At 42.4% G+C, this 14,556-nt stretch overlaps 1 protein-coding gene and 1 long non-coding RNA gene across 2 annotated transcripts in view; both read right to left on the bottom strand.

Moving 5' to 3' along the window:
• LOC108416068 (Fc receptor-like protein 3) overlaps nucleotides 1-14,556 on the bottom strand; it is a gene marked incomplete at its 5' end in the record, with an annotated part of 98,649 nt that overhangs the window by 32,651 nt on the left and 51,442 nt on the right. The gene's annotated exons all lie outside the window — the stretch shown is intronic.
• On the bottom strand, nucleotides 5,707-8,998 carry LOC119262827. Its single transcript, XR_005129942.1, has 3 exons — nucleotides 8,646-8,998; nucleotides 7,286-7,387; nucleotides 5,707-6,085 (listed from the first exon to the last, which is right to left on the bottom strand). It is a non-coding gene; the product is annotated as an uncharacterized LOC119262827 (long non-coding RNA).

Raw genomic sequence — 14,556 nt, 5'->3', positions numbered from 1 at the left:
TATCCTGGACAATTTATTTTAAACTTAATTTTAATAGAAATAGAGAAATAGTGAAAGGAAATCAACCCTTAAATGGCCCCAGCAATCCAAGTCCCCACCTGAGAGAGAGACAACGGTCAGTGTAAGATCATATCAACTCTGGAGACACACACAGACAGCAGCACTCAGCCAGTCACACTACGCTTTAAATAGTACATATTGTCCACCCGTCTTGTGCTGAAGTGCTACAAAGGCCAGAAACCACAACTGCACACCTGTGACCTGCGATCCCCCAGACGGTGCTGCATTAAAACAACCACGTCTCTGTCATGGAAATCAAAACATGAAGTGGAGAACACTTTGACTAAACATCGCCAATAAGCACTTTTAGTCACTGCATCTGCGAACGCACGGTAAGAAAGAACATTGCAGAGATGAAGCCATAGTATGTTATATACTGCATTATGTCAACACTGTCCAGAAATGCTGCCGACATCTCTGGGCTCAAGATCATCTTAAATGGACTGATACACAATGGAAACATGTATTGTAATCTGCAAAATTTGCAATAAAATATAAATAATGTCGCCATTAATGTTTATGAATACATGCATTTGATGAATTACATTGTCCAAAGACATTACATATATACATGTCAAGAGGATATACGCACTGAAAATTTAACATATACTATAATGCCAAAAGTATTGACTCACCCATCGACATCACTGAATTCAGGTGTTCCAATCAGACTGCAGACTGCTTCTACAAACATCAGTGAAAGAATGGGTCGCTCTCAGGAGCTGAGAGAATTCCAGCGTGGTACCGTGATCGGACGCCACCTGTGCCACAAGTCCAGTCGTGAAATTTCCTGACTATTAAATATTCCACAGTCAGCTGTCAGTGGGATTATAACAAAGTGGAAGCGATTGGGAACGACAACAACTCAGCCATGAAGTGGTAGAGTGGGGTCAGCAGATTCTGTGGCGCATAGTGTGCAGAGGTCATCAACTTTCTGCAGAGTCAATCACTACAGACCTCCAAACTTCATGTGGCCTTCAGATCGGCTCAAGAACAGCGTAGAGAGCTTCAGGGAATGGGTTTCCATGATCGAGCAGCTGCATCCAAGCTCATTGCAAAGCGTTGAATGCAGTGGTGTAAAGTGCCGCCCCGGGACCTAGAGCCATGGAGACGTGTTCTCTGGAGTGACCAATCACATTTCACCATCTGGGAATCCGAGGATGAGTCTGGAGGGACGAGGGGGGGTTTATGGTGTGGGGTTGTTTTTTCAGGAGTTGGGCTCGGCCCCTTAGTCCCAGTGAAAGGAACTCTTAATGCTTCAGCACCAAGAGATTTTGGACAATTTCATGCTCCCAACTTTGTGGGAACAGTTTGGGGACGGCCCCTTCCTGTTCCAACATGACTGCGCACCAGTGCACAAAGCAGGTCCATAAAGACACGGATGAGGGAGTTTGTTGTAGAAGAACTTGACTGGCCTGTCCCAGTGGTGGACAGTAACTAAGTAAATGTAATTAGTTTCTGTACTTGAGTAGTTTTTTCTTGAATCTGTATTTTACTGAAGTTTTTGCATTTTGGGCAACTTTTTACTTTCACTCCACTACATTTCAAAGTGAAGTATCTGACTTTTTACTCCACCACATCAGGAAAAGTCTGTCATTGCTTTTGGTTTATGTGCGCATAAAAATGCAAAATGACAAAACGAGAGAAACTTGAAGCAATAATAGCTTAAGAAATGTAATTTTTCAGTGAAGGCAGAAAACTACTACTGTTTATTGCTGATCTTTCAAATACTGGATGTTACAGAACAGGGGTGTCAGTTCTGTGACAGTTCTGTGAAAACTGAACCAATAAAGTGAAAATAGAACAAAAAAAGGATGAATGTAGAACAAAAATCCTCTTAAACCCATGTGAACAGATGGTGCTGTGATGCCCATAGAAGCTCTGAAGTGCAGTTACCCGACTCTGGACCCTCAATCAAGATATTTAACACAACACAACTTATTATTCAAATTATTCATTCTATCATTATTGAAACATTGACCAATCAGGACATACATTTCTTAGAAAGTTTACAAAGAACAAATCACACTTCAGGTGTATTTATCATATTTCTGAGGATAAAGATAAAGACAATGAAGTAAGATAAAAATATATAAAAAGAATAAAAAGTGAAAAATAAGTAAAAATAAATATTGAAAACCACTCCGTTATGGAACTTGTGAAAACAAATATTTTTATAGTACAAACAGCTTAACCAAGATAAATATCAAGGACAGGAAGATCAAAGAGGAAACGCACTTAATTAACAACTCCATCCATCCATCCATCCATTATCTTCCGCTTCTCCGGGGTTCGGGTCGCGGGGGCAGCATCCTAAGCAATGAAGCCCAGACCTCCCTTTCCCCAGCCACTTCCACAAGCTCTCCAAGGGGGATTCCGAGGCGCTCCCAGGCCAGCTGGGCGATATAGTCGCGCCAGCGTGTCCTGGGTCTTCCCCGGGGTCTCCTCCCAGGTGGACTCGCCTGTGACACCTCCCGAGGGAGGCGTCCAGGAGGCATCCTAACCAGATGCCCGAACCACCTCAGCTGGCTCCTCTCGACGTGAAGAAGCAGCGGCTCTACTCCGAGTCCCTCCCGGATGACTGAACTTCTCACCCTATCTCTCAGGGAGAGTCCAGACACCCTGCGGAGGAAACTCATTTCGGCCGCTTGTATTCGCGATCTTATTCTTTCGGTCATTACCCAAAGCTCATGACCATAGGTGAGGGTGGGAACGTAGATCGACCGGTAAATCGAGAGCCTTGCCTTATGGCTCAGCTCTTTCTTTACCACAACAGACCGGTAAAGAGCCCGCATCACTGCTGACCCAGCACCAATCCGCCTGTCAATCTCCCGCTCCCTTGTACCATCACTCGTGAACAAGACCCCGAGATACTTGAACTCCTCCACTTGAGGCAAGAGCCTATCCCCGACCCAGAGAGGGCTCTCCACCCTTTTCCGCCTGAGAACCATGGTCTCGGATTTAGAGGTACTGATTCTCATCCCAGCCGCTTCACACTCGGCTGCAAACCGATCCAGCGAAAGCTGAAGTTCGCGGCCTGATGTCCCCAATAGGACCACATCATCTGCAAACAGCAGCGATGTGACCCTGAGGTCACCAAACCGGACACCCTCCATCCCTTGACTGCGCCTAGAAATTCTATCCATAAAAAATTATGAATAGAATCGGTGACAAAGGGCAGCCCTGACGGAGTCCAACTCTCACTGGGAACGAGTCTGACTTACTGCCGGCCATGCGAACCAAACTCCTGCTTTGTTTGTACAGGGCCTGAATGGCTCGTAGCAAAGAGCCATGTACCCCGTACTCCCGAAGCACCTCCCACAGAATACCCCGGGGAACACAGTCGAATGCCTTCTCCAGATCCACAAAGCACATGTGGACTGGTTGGGCAAACTCCCATGAACCCTCCAGAATCCTGGAGAGGGTGAAGAGTTGGTCCAGTGTTCCACGACCAGGGCGGAACCCGCACTGTTCCTCCTGGATCCGAGGTTCGACTATAAGCCGAACTCTCTTCTCCAGTACCCCTGCATAGACCTTGCCAGGGAGGCTGAGGAGTGCGATTCCCCTGTAGTTGGAACACACCCTCCGGTCCCCTTTTTTAAAAAGAGGCACCACCACCCCAGTCTGCCAATCCAGTGGCACCGCCCCCGATGTCCACGCAATGTTGAAAAGGCGTGTCAGCCAAGACAGCCCCACAACATCCAGAGCCTTGAGGAACTCAGGGCGGATCTCATCCACCCCTGGAGCCTTGCCACCAAGGAGCTTCTTAACTACCTTAGCGACTTCGGCCTCAGTAATGGACAAGCCTATTCCCATGTCCCCAGACTCAGCCTCCTCACTGGAGAACGTGTCGGTGGGATTGAGAAGGTCCTCAAAGTACTCCTTCCACCGCCCAATGACGTCTTCAGTCGAAGTCAGCAGCACACCATCTCCACTATATACAGTGCTAGTGGCACACTGCTTTCCCCTTCTGAGTAGCCTGACGGTTTGCCAGAATCTTTTCGGAGCCGACTTAAAGTCACTTTCCAAGGCCTCACCAAACTCCTCCCATACACGGGTTTTTGCCTTGGCGACAACTGAAGCCGCAGATCGCTTGGCCTGTCGATACCTGCCAGCTGCCTCTGGTGTCCCACAGGCCAACCATGCCCGGTAGGACTCCTTCTTCAGCTTGATGGCATTTCTCACCTGGGGTGTCCACCACCGGGTTCGAGGATTACCGCCCCGACAGGCACCAACTACCTTACGGCCACAGCTACAGTCAGCCGCTTCAGCAATGGAGGAACGGAACATGGCCCATTCTGAGTCAATGTCCCCCACCTCCCCCGATATCTGGTCAAAGTTCTGACGGAGGTGTGAGTTGAAGATCAATCTGACAGGTTCTTCTGCTAGACGTTCCCAGCAAACCCTCACTATACGTTTGGGCTTGCCTGGTCTGACCGGCATCTTCCCCCACCACCTGATCCAACTCACCACCAGGTGGTGATCAGTTGACAGCTCAGCTCCTCTCTTTACCCGAGTGTCCAAAACACATGGCCGCAAGTCCGATGACACGACTACAAAGTCAATCATTGAACTGCGGCCTAGGGTGTCCTGGTGCCATGTGCACTTATGGACATCCTTGTGTTCAAACATGGTGTTCGTGATGGACAAACTGTGGTTTGCGCAGAAGTCCAAAAACTGAACACCACTCGGGTTCAGATCAGAGAGGCCATTCCTCCCAATCACACCCCTCCAGGTCTCACTGTCATTGCCCACGTGAGCATTGAAGTCCCCCAGTAGGACAATAGAGTCTCCAGGAGGAGCACCTTCAAGCACCCTTCCCAAGGACTCTAAGAAGGCTGGGTACTCTGAACTGCTGTTCGGTGCATAAGCACAGACAACAGTCAGGACCCGTTCCCCAACCCGAAGGCGTAGGGAAGCTACCCTCTCGTCCACCGGAGAAAACCCCAACATACAGGCACCGAGTCGAGGGGCTATGAGAAAGCCCACACCTGCCCGCCGCCTCTCACCATGGGCAACTCCAGAAAAGAATAAAGTCCAGCCCCTCTCAAGGAGATTGGACCCAGATCCCAAGCTGTGTGTTGAGGTGAGCCCGACTATATCTAGCCGGTATCTCTCAACCTCGCGCACCAACTCAGGCTCTTTCCCCGCCAGTGAGGTAACGTTCCAAGTTCCAAAAGCCAATTTCAGCAACCGAGGATCAGAACGCCAAGGCCCACGCCTTTGGACACTGCCCGATCCACAACGCACCGAACCCCTACTACTGCCCCTCCCATTGGTGGTGGGTCGATGGGAGGGGGGACTCATGTAACTCCTTCGGGCTGGGCCCGGCCGGGCACCATGAGTAAATGCCCGGCCACCAGACGCTCGCTGGCGAGCCCCTCCCCCAGGCCTGGCTCCAGGGTGGGGCCCCGGTAACCCTGTTCCGGGCAGGGTACACAAGTCCTGCTTTTGTGTCTTCATAGGGGTTATTATGGATCACACTTTGTCTGACCTGTCACCTAGGACCAGTTTGCCATGGGAGACCCTACCAGGAGCTTTTGCTCCAGACAACATAGCTCCTAAGATCATTCAAGCACGCAAACCCCTCCACCACGATAAGGTGGTGATCCAAGGAGAGGTAATTAACAACTTAAAACTAACAAAGAAATGTAGGTATAAAGAGTATAAGATCAATATTTATCATAGTTCTGGCCTGAATAATTAGAATGAATTTGGTTTTTCTGACTCTTCATTTTTGTTCAGGAGCTTCATCTTTTCAGGCCAAAGAGATTGTAGCTTAATAAACAATAGAACACGAGAGTCAGTGCGCTGTTGCAAAAGAACAGCACGGCCGTGATTTGGTCGTAGATCATCACAGCCGTGATGTTATAAGGCCTCTTTTCTGACCTGTCAGACTGAGTAATCTCTGATTGGCTGTTAAAGCACATTAAAATATATAGAATGTAAAATCCTGGTATTCACTCAGGAAGACGCTCCAGCTTCCCTCACTGTTCTTATGTTCTGTTCTCCTCATCAGGTCCAGCTGTGAAAACACAATGATCACCACTTCACATCAGTCTTCAGTAAGAGTCTATTCAGCCACTGATTCAGAGCATTTAAGAATAAACGAAGAACTTATTCATAATGTTTATGTATTCCACTCTCTGACTGCTTAAAAACCACTCTGTAGCGTCATTTAGCTCACTGAGGCTAGCCTAGTTGGGGCAAATAGCTCGTTTGCTATTGTCCCCTGTGTGACCTCTGATGACCCCATGACGTCAGCCTTAGCCTTGACATTTCTGTGACAGAGGCCACGACATGAACAAAGTCACAAGTAGCTTTAGTAATGCACTGATATCAGAAATAAAAAAGGTTCACAATAGCTTGAGAAAGAAAATCACTATTTAGACCAAATGTGCACTTTAGGCTCTTCAGTGATTATAAAATGTGTGAAATTTATCCACAGAATCAGGAAATTCTGTTTTAAAGTTCACTAAAACTAAATGTTCGAGTTTTTTTGCATCAAATTAAGAATAATTTGACACAGAGAGCATTCTGAATGATTCTCTTCATCAAAGATGAAAATAAAGGTGTTGGTTAAACTCTCTTTTCTCTCTCAGCATCAACAGTCATTAAATAACCACATTAAAGGCCGTAATATGACCAGCTTCTCACAGGCATTAAAGAATGCAGTCATTTTTTACAGTCAGCCTTAATTAATCAGAAGATGTGCTTCATTGTAATAATATCATCCCAGTCTTTTGTGCTTTGAGAGGGAAACTCCTATTAATGTTCATGCAGAGAGGCAATAAAGAGTCATTAACCCTCTTCTGGCTACTTTTTAACACTGTAATAGCGTTGGCGAGGCTTCAAGTCAAACAAAAGCGTTTGAATCAGCTGCTGGTTTGCAGTAAAATGTCTCTCCAGCTCTCCTTGTGGAATAGAAGGACATTTGCTTTTCTCAAGCTCATACAGCTCCAGTCCAGTTTAGCTTTGTTGGTTCCAAATGATGATGGTGGAGGTTTGAGGTTTGCAGTGTGTTTTGGTGGCCCTGTTTTTATGTTTTCATCTAGTGCGCACAGCATCACAGCAAAAATACAGGAAATTGTGTGAAAGACTGATGTTCAGTGAGTGATCTACATTTCTGAAATCTTGGTAAAAGCCTAGTTGTGTAGTTTACACCCAGCTTAAGTGACCCACTACTGGCACTTTGAAGAAGCACACAGGGAGACTGAGTTTTTACCTCGAGCTCTGTAGCATTTGATCCCCAGCACGATGGACACCAGCAAATATGGAGACACTGCCATTAAACGGCTGAGCAGACTGAGCGCTGAGACTGGAGCTCCTGAATGGGACAAACATGATACACAAACAATAAAATCACTGTAATGTAGAACAAAAAATACTGCTGAATGCATTTTAATGAAAATCTAAATGATAGTGATTAGAGGTTTTCTGTTAAAGCAGCAGACCTCTGACTGAGAACACACTCTTTGGTGACTCTCCTCTCTCTGGGTGTTTCCTCCTAACAGGCTTACAGGATTGTTTGAATGAATCTCCTGAGCTCCTACAGTATTCAGACTTTATTTGTTTGACACTCCTTAAAAAAATAAAAAGGTGCCACGGAGCTGTTTGAGTGATGCCATAGTAGAACCACTACAGTCTTAAAGAACCATGTTTGGAGAAGAGATTTGTGAGCATGAAGAGCCTTTTAAAGTTTTAATGAACCTTTAAACATTGTAAATTGAAGGATTCTCCCTGGATAAACTAACGGTTCCTGAATGGTTCTAGGTTTGGATGTAGTGCTAGAAAATACATTTTAATAGAACCTTTATATGTTACACAGGGGTTCTTTAAACTTACATTCCATATCCCATTCACATAAATGGTTCTCCAAAGAACCACTGAAAGAAAGGTTTTTTAAATAACCAAAGTGTTTCATCTTTGGCATCACACTAAGAAACCTTTGCTTCCTTTAAGTTAAGTGATACTTTTTTCATCCCACAAACGGGGAAATTCCACCTCCGCATTTAACCCATCCGTGAAGTGAAACACCACATACACACTAGTGAACACACACACTAGGAGGCAGTGAGCACACTTGCCCGCAGCGGTGGGCAGCCCTATCCACAGCGCCTGGGGAGCAGTTGGGAGTTAGGTGTCTGGCTCAAGGACACCTCAGTCATGGACTGTCAGTGCTGGGGATCGAACCGGCGACCTTCCGGTCACAAGGCCAGTTCCCTAACCTCCAGTCCACAACCCCTTAAATTTTCCCTTGCCTTTTTGTGTTAATCTCGTTTGCATTTCGTGTGGGGGCTGCGGAGAGTCGGTCCTTCTGTCATGTAACGATCCCCAATGGTTAGTCTATTTCACCCCAATCTAGTCATCTAGTCACAGCTCCCCAATGATTAGTGTTAAGAGTGGATCAGTAACCTGTTATTCATCCTTTATTTATTCTACTTCATGTTGAACTTTTTAAGTAGGAAAATTAGCCACTTTAAAATATTCCAAAATGTAGTTCTATAAATACAAATTGTTACATGTATAACATTTTATTACATTATAATACAATTATACAATTAATACTGTATAACATTACTCACCAGTAACGTTTACCCAGAGTGCATCACTGAAGTGTGTGTAGTAGACTGGGTTTCCTCTGCCAGCTCTGCACCAGTACTGACCTCCATCAGAGAGTCTAACTGAGCTGATGGTGTAGACGTTGGTGATGGTCTCCTTCTCAGAGCTCTGTGTGTGTTTGGACCAGTAAAACGTCCATCCAGCAGACTGATGGAGTTTACAGTACAGAGTCACTGTGTTTCCTGTCAGTGCAGCTCCTTCAGGGTTTGAGGTGATTGTAGGTTTGACTTTTACTGCTGATGAAGAACAAAGTTCAGCTGATAGAATTTAGACTTTCAGCTTCATGTTATTTAGAGATGTAGCAGTGTTGGTTTAATGTAACACAGACAGATTATAGCAGACCCTTCTCACCCCGCACACGGACTATTTGATCCACTCCCCTCGGGCAGGAGGCTTCGGTCCATTCGGACCAGAACCTCCCGCCACAGGAACAGTTTCTTTCCCTCTGCCACTGGACTCAAGAACAATATATAATCACGTCACTTACCTCTTTATAACCCTGCCTTGGTCACTTTACTTGAATTGCACTACTCCACCTGCACTGTTGTATATAGTACTGTTGTACATGCCTTTTGTATTTTTATTTTTATTCATTCTATCTATATATTTGCATAGAGTATTTATTTATGTGGACTTAATTTTGCATGCCTATTACTACTTGTTTTTACATTGCACCTTCATGCCGAAGCAAAATTCCTAGTCTGTGAATCCTGTTCATTGACAATGGCAATAAAACTTCTTCTGATTCTGATTATGTTCAGTGTAACACAGGTCATGGTCAGTTGTTGAAGACTGAGACCAACTGATTGAACAAGTGGACTCAGGTGAGCTTCTGTTTAGTCAGAATGAAAATCTACAGACACGTCAACCTTTTGCAGATCAGACTGGACACCCTGGACTAAACAAATCTGCTGGTGTGACTAATGTAAACACGGTTTCCTCAACCCATTTTTTGTTCTCTTTAAATTGGCCAGCATTCATATTTTGTCAGTTTTTAAACATGTAAGTCTTCACTGTCTTTTACAGTCAGTTTCTATGTTACATGTTACCAGACTTACTGCTCTGTGAGCTTCTGAATTCTTCTTTATATCTCAATGTTTTAGTCTGTTAGTGTTACAGATGCTACCAGGTTACCAGAACTAAAAGGATGATGGATGTAGCAACAGTAACTAAGGAAGGCAGGACTTTCTTTGGATTTTGTAGTTGGTTAATTATTGCTGACCATGAGAACTTCTCTAATGCATGATTTCTCAAGATGATCGATCATCAGATATGGTGACCCAAATAAAATGCTTTTACAGTGAACTTCTGAGGTTCTCTTGTAGGACTGGAAGTGTCCAGTTTTAGACTAGACTCTATTTACACCAACAAACAAACGTTTTATTTCTATTGTCTGTGGTTAAACTTGTCCTAAAGTTGTAGGTCAATGTAGAGAAAAACTTTATTTAATTCAAATGAACACAGTCTATAAGTTATTGATTGTTCAGGAGAAACTTCTAGGAGATTAGTTAATCCACTTAGTCAAAAGGAAGAGGAAATGCCAAGTAAGGGAAAACCAGAAGGTTCCTAAACTGGAGCTGAAAAAATATTATAAGATAAAAAGAAAACAACCGAGTTAAACATCAGATCTCAACATGATTGAATGTGTGACTTTCTGGAGGTTGAGAGAGAAAAATAAATACATTCAACTAAACTGGAGAAACTCAAAAAGGGGGAAAGCAGAACATTTTTCACTGCACTTCCAGAAAACCCTAAAACCAGCCCCACTGATATGTGTGGTTCATTATTTTTACATTTATTTTATTACAGTAATATAGTTTTGACTGTTAATTATAGAAATCCAGTGAGAAAGACGCCACACTCACCTGATACAGTCAGTGTAACAGCTGCACTGGTGTGTGTGTAGATTCGGCCTGTTGACTGTGTTCCCTTACAGGTATAATCACCTGCATGAGTCTGATCAACATTAGAGATTTCATATTTCTTCCTTTGAGCATCTCTGAGAAGATTATTATTCTTATACCATTCATAATTCCAGTCATCTCCACTTTCTATTCCACATGTCAGAGTGACTCTCTCTCTGATGAACACATGACCAGCTGGCTGGACGTTCACTGTAGCTGTTGGTCTCTCTGTTCATAGATGACAATATGATGAAAATCTGAAGAGCATCTTTAAAATCTGTATATTTGTATAATTTTCAAAAAGATTAACAGCTGATTTTAGTGGAATCTTTTGGTCTCTCTGCTCAAAGATGAGTTTTAATGTAAATGGATTATTTTAACTGATGTGGAATTTAGACTGAAATCATTTAGTCTTGAATGACTCTATAGCTTAATTACTTTATAGTTTATTTTATTTAAACAAATCATTAATAATTCAAATTTTTCACTAGAATTATTACTTTACACTGGACTTAAATACATCAAAACAATCACTGTTAATATTTAATAATAATAATATATTAAATCAACATAATAAGTTATTTATTTATTTTAAATGGACCTTCAGTTTTATAGGATTTAGTGTAAGGGGCCATTAATACTCTGAAAACTCATCACATTATTTTACAACTTTATGGAAAACTGAAATAATTTTATAACAATTAAAATGAAAATTTGAAAATGTAAAATTAAAATAACAGTCTTTCTAAATCAAGACATTGGTAAAAAAAAAAGAAAAAAAAAGTAAACAGAAAACAGAAAACATGTCATACCTCTCACTGTAATCCTGACGGGATCACTGTCCTCTGACAGGTAGTGTCCCCTCAGTGCTACACACCTAAACTCTGTTTCTCCTGGATGAGACTCTGTTATACTGTATGTGCTCTGATGATGATGATCTATATACTGAGAGTCTTTCTTCCAGTAAAAGCTCCAGTCAGACTGATACGGCGTCTCACAGCTCAGAGTAACTGTGTCTCCAGTATAGACTGAGCTCTGAGGATCCACTCTCAGTCTGGGTTTATCTGCTGATATAAAATGATGACGTCAGCAGAGCCGCTTTACTCTTTATAATATAAGAGGTAGTTTATCATCCTAATCTCGTGATTTGAGACTAACGAGACGGATGTTTTTATTTTCTATAGTTACAGAAATTAAAGACAAAAATTATATCCTCAAGTTTTCATTCAAAGGCCAATTATTACCATCAGCTGATGCTGCCTGTGTTTATGAGATGAGCTACATGTACTTCTGACATTTTAAAGGGGAATTTGCCAAACTCACCTGATACAGTCAGTGTAGCAGCTGCACTGGTGTGTGTGTAGATTCGGCCTGTTGACTGTGTTCCCTTACAGGTATAATCACCTGCATGAGTCTGATCAACATTAGAGATTTCATATTTCTTCCTTTGAACATCTCTGAGAAGATTATTATTCTTATACCATTCATAATTCCAGTCATCTCCACTTTCTATTTCACATGTCAGAGTAACTCTCTCTCTGATGAACACATGACCAGCTGGCTGGACGTTCACTGTAGCTTTTGGTCTCTCTGTTCAAAGATGACAATATGATGAAAATCTGAAGAGCATCTTTAAAATCTGTATATTTGTATAATTTTCAAAAAGATTAACAGCTGATTTTAGTGGAATCTTTTGGTCTCTCTGCTCAAAGATGAGTTTTAATGTAAATGGATTATTTTAACTGATGTGGAATTTAGACTGAAATCATTTAGTCTTGAATGACTCTATAGCTTAATTACTTTATAGTTTATTTTATTTAAACAAATCATTAATAATTCCAATTTTTCACTAGAAAAACATCCATAACACTTCCAGAACTTTACCAACTGTTTTCATAGTGAGTGTTTCAGTAGAGATTTTACTCAATAATGCTTTCTTATATGATTAGCAAGCTCAGCTCTGAACAGCTGGAAACACATACAACCATAATATTTTTCATTTAAGCACAAAAATCAACTTCATTCTAGAAAATGTGTTTCAGTGCTGACGATTCCTAATGTTACACTAGGATTTTCAGATTTGGGGCAAATTTACCTCAAAACAGTGAAAACTGCACACCATGAGGGGCAGAGATGCAGCCTCAGTGCCTGCTCTAAAATGCAGGGGCGTGGCTAAAATAAGGACCCCCTGTTACAGTAAGGACATGAAAATGAGGGACAACATTTCTGATTATTTTTATAACTGATCAAATGAATGTTTTATTAAAACGGGACCAAAGAGAAAATATTATGTAGACAAGTGTAAATGTAGAGGTGAGGGTTCAGGACAGACGCCTCTCAATAGAAAATCCCTATAAATGTTGATTTATAACTATTTATCTTATTACTAGCCTGGATTTATTACTTTACACTGGACTTAAATACATCAAAACAATCACTGTTAATATTTAATAATAATAATAATAATAATAATAATAATAATAATAATAATATATTAAATTAATATAATGAGTTATTTATTTATTTTAAATGGACCTTCAGTTTTATAGGATTTAGTGTAATGGGCCATTAATTCTCTGAAAACTCATCACATTATTTTATAACTTTATAGAAAACTGAAATAATTTTATAACAATTAAAATGAAAATTTGAAAATGTAAAATTAAAATAACAGTCTTTCTAAAATCAAGACATTGGTAAAAAAAAAAAAAAAAAGTAAACAGAAAACAGAAAACATGTCATACCTCTCACTGTAATCCTGACGGGATCACTGTCCTCTGTCTGATAGCCTCCCCTCAGTGCTATACAACTAAACTCTGCTTCTCCTGGATGAGACTCTGTTATACTGTATGTGCTCTGATGATGATTTATATACTGAGAGTCTTTCTTCCAGTAAAAGCTCCAGTCAGACTGATACGGCGGCTCACAGGTCAGAGTAACTGTGTCTCCAGTATAGACTGAGCTCTGAGGATCCACTCTCAGTCTGGGTTTATCTGTTGATATAAAATGATGACGTCAGCAGAGCCGCTTTACTCTTTATAATGTAAGAGGTAGTTTATCATCCTAATCTCGTGATCTGAGACTAACGAGTTTAATGTTCCTCTGTTCTATGAATGAGTTTGTTCGGGCTGCACTGTAACTCCTGACTTTGTCTCTTTAAGACCCTTTTATCATCTTTGATCTATGGTGCATTGATAACTTCAGCTGCAGGGCTGTTTGTTCAGTGGGCTGCTGCTCTGATTTCTCTCAGAGGGAACGCTCATCTACAGGACTGTAATGGGGATTAAGAGCTCAGAGAGGTTCGTTTAGCAGGAATGTGACAGAGTGAGGAACCCACACTGCTGAATATGTGCAGAACTCCAGGTGCTGATTTCTCCTTTTCTCCTTTTTCAGCTCTTCTTTACTGCTGTGCTGCTCTTCACTGCCTGTGTCCGGATGGATAAGTGGTCAGTTCGGTCACTGATGAACAGAACTCCCATCTCTAAATGTACAGGGTGAGTATGTTGATCATGGACAGCGTTCAGACTTCGGATTAGAGAGCAGTTTCAGGCCTGGTAGAACATCCGGGAGATCTGTCTGCAGCACAGCCTGGTTTTAATGATCTTCTGTTTATTATCATTTATTTTTATGGCTGATTTCAGGTTTTCTCTCTCAACACCGCGGCGCTTCACTGCGGCGTCTGGGACTCCGCCGCTCCGCACGCGCAGCCTGCGTGAAAGCGCCGGTCACTGAACAGCGGACTTTCCGCGCCGCTCGCGCCACACAGCCGCAGTATATGTAAATGAGGCCTGTGAGAATCTGCGCGTTGATCACGTGATATCGAGAAAGACTTTATTCATTTGACCTGTTTCACTGTTTTCATTTTATACGGGTTACACGCGGCTTAGTGAATGTTCTACGCCATCAAGGCGTCATTAGTTTCATTAGTGGACAGCAGCAGCTCCTAAGGTTGATAAACTGGTAGCCTGAT

Source organism: Pygocentrus nattereri, chromosome 29 (assembly GCF_015220715.1).
Source record: "Pygocentrus nattereri isolate fPygNat1 chromosome 29, fPygNat1.pri, whole genome shotgun sequence".
Classification (NCBI taxonomy): domain Eukaryota; kingdom Metazoa; phylum Chordata; class Actinopteri; order Characiformes; family Serrasalmidae; genus Pygocentrus; species Pygocentrus nattereri.
This window is presented reverse-complemented; position numbering and strand designations above follow the sequence as displayed.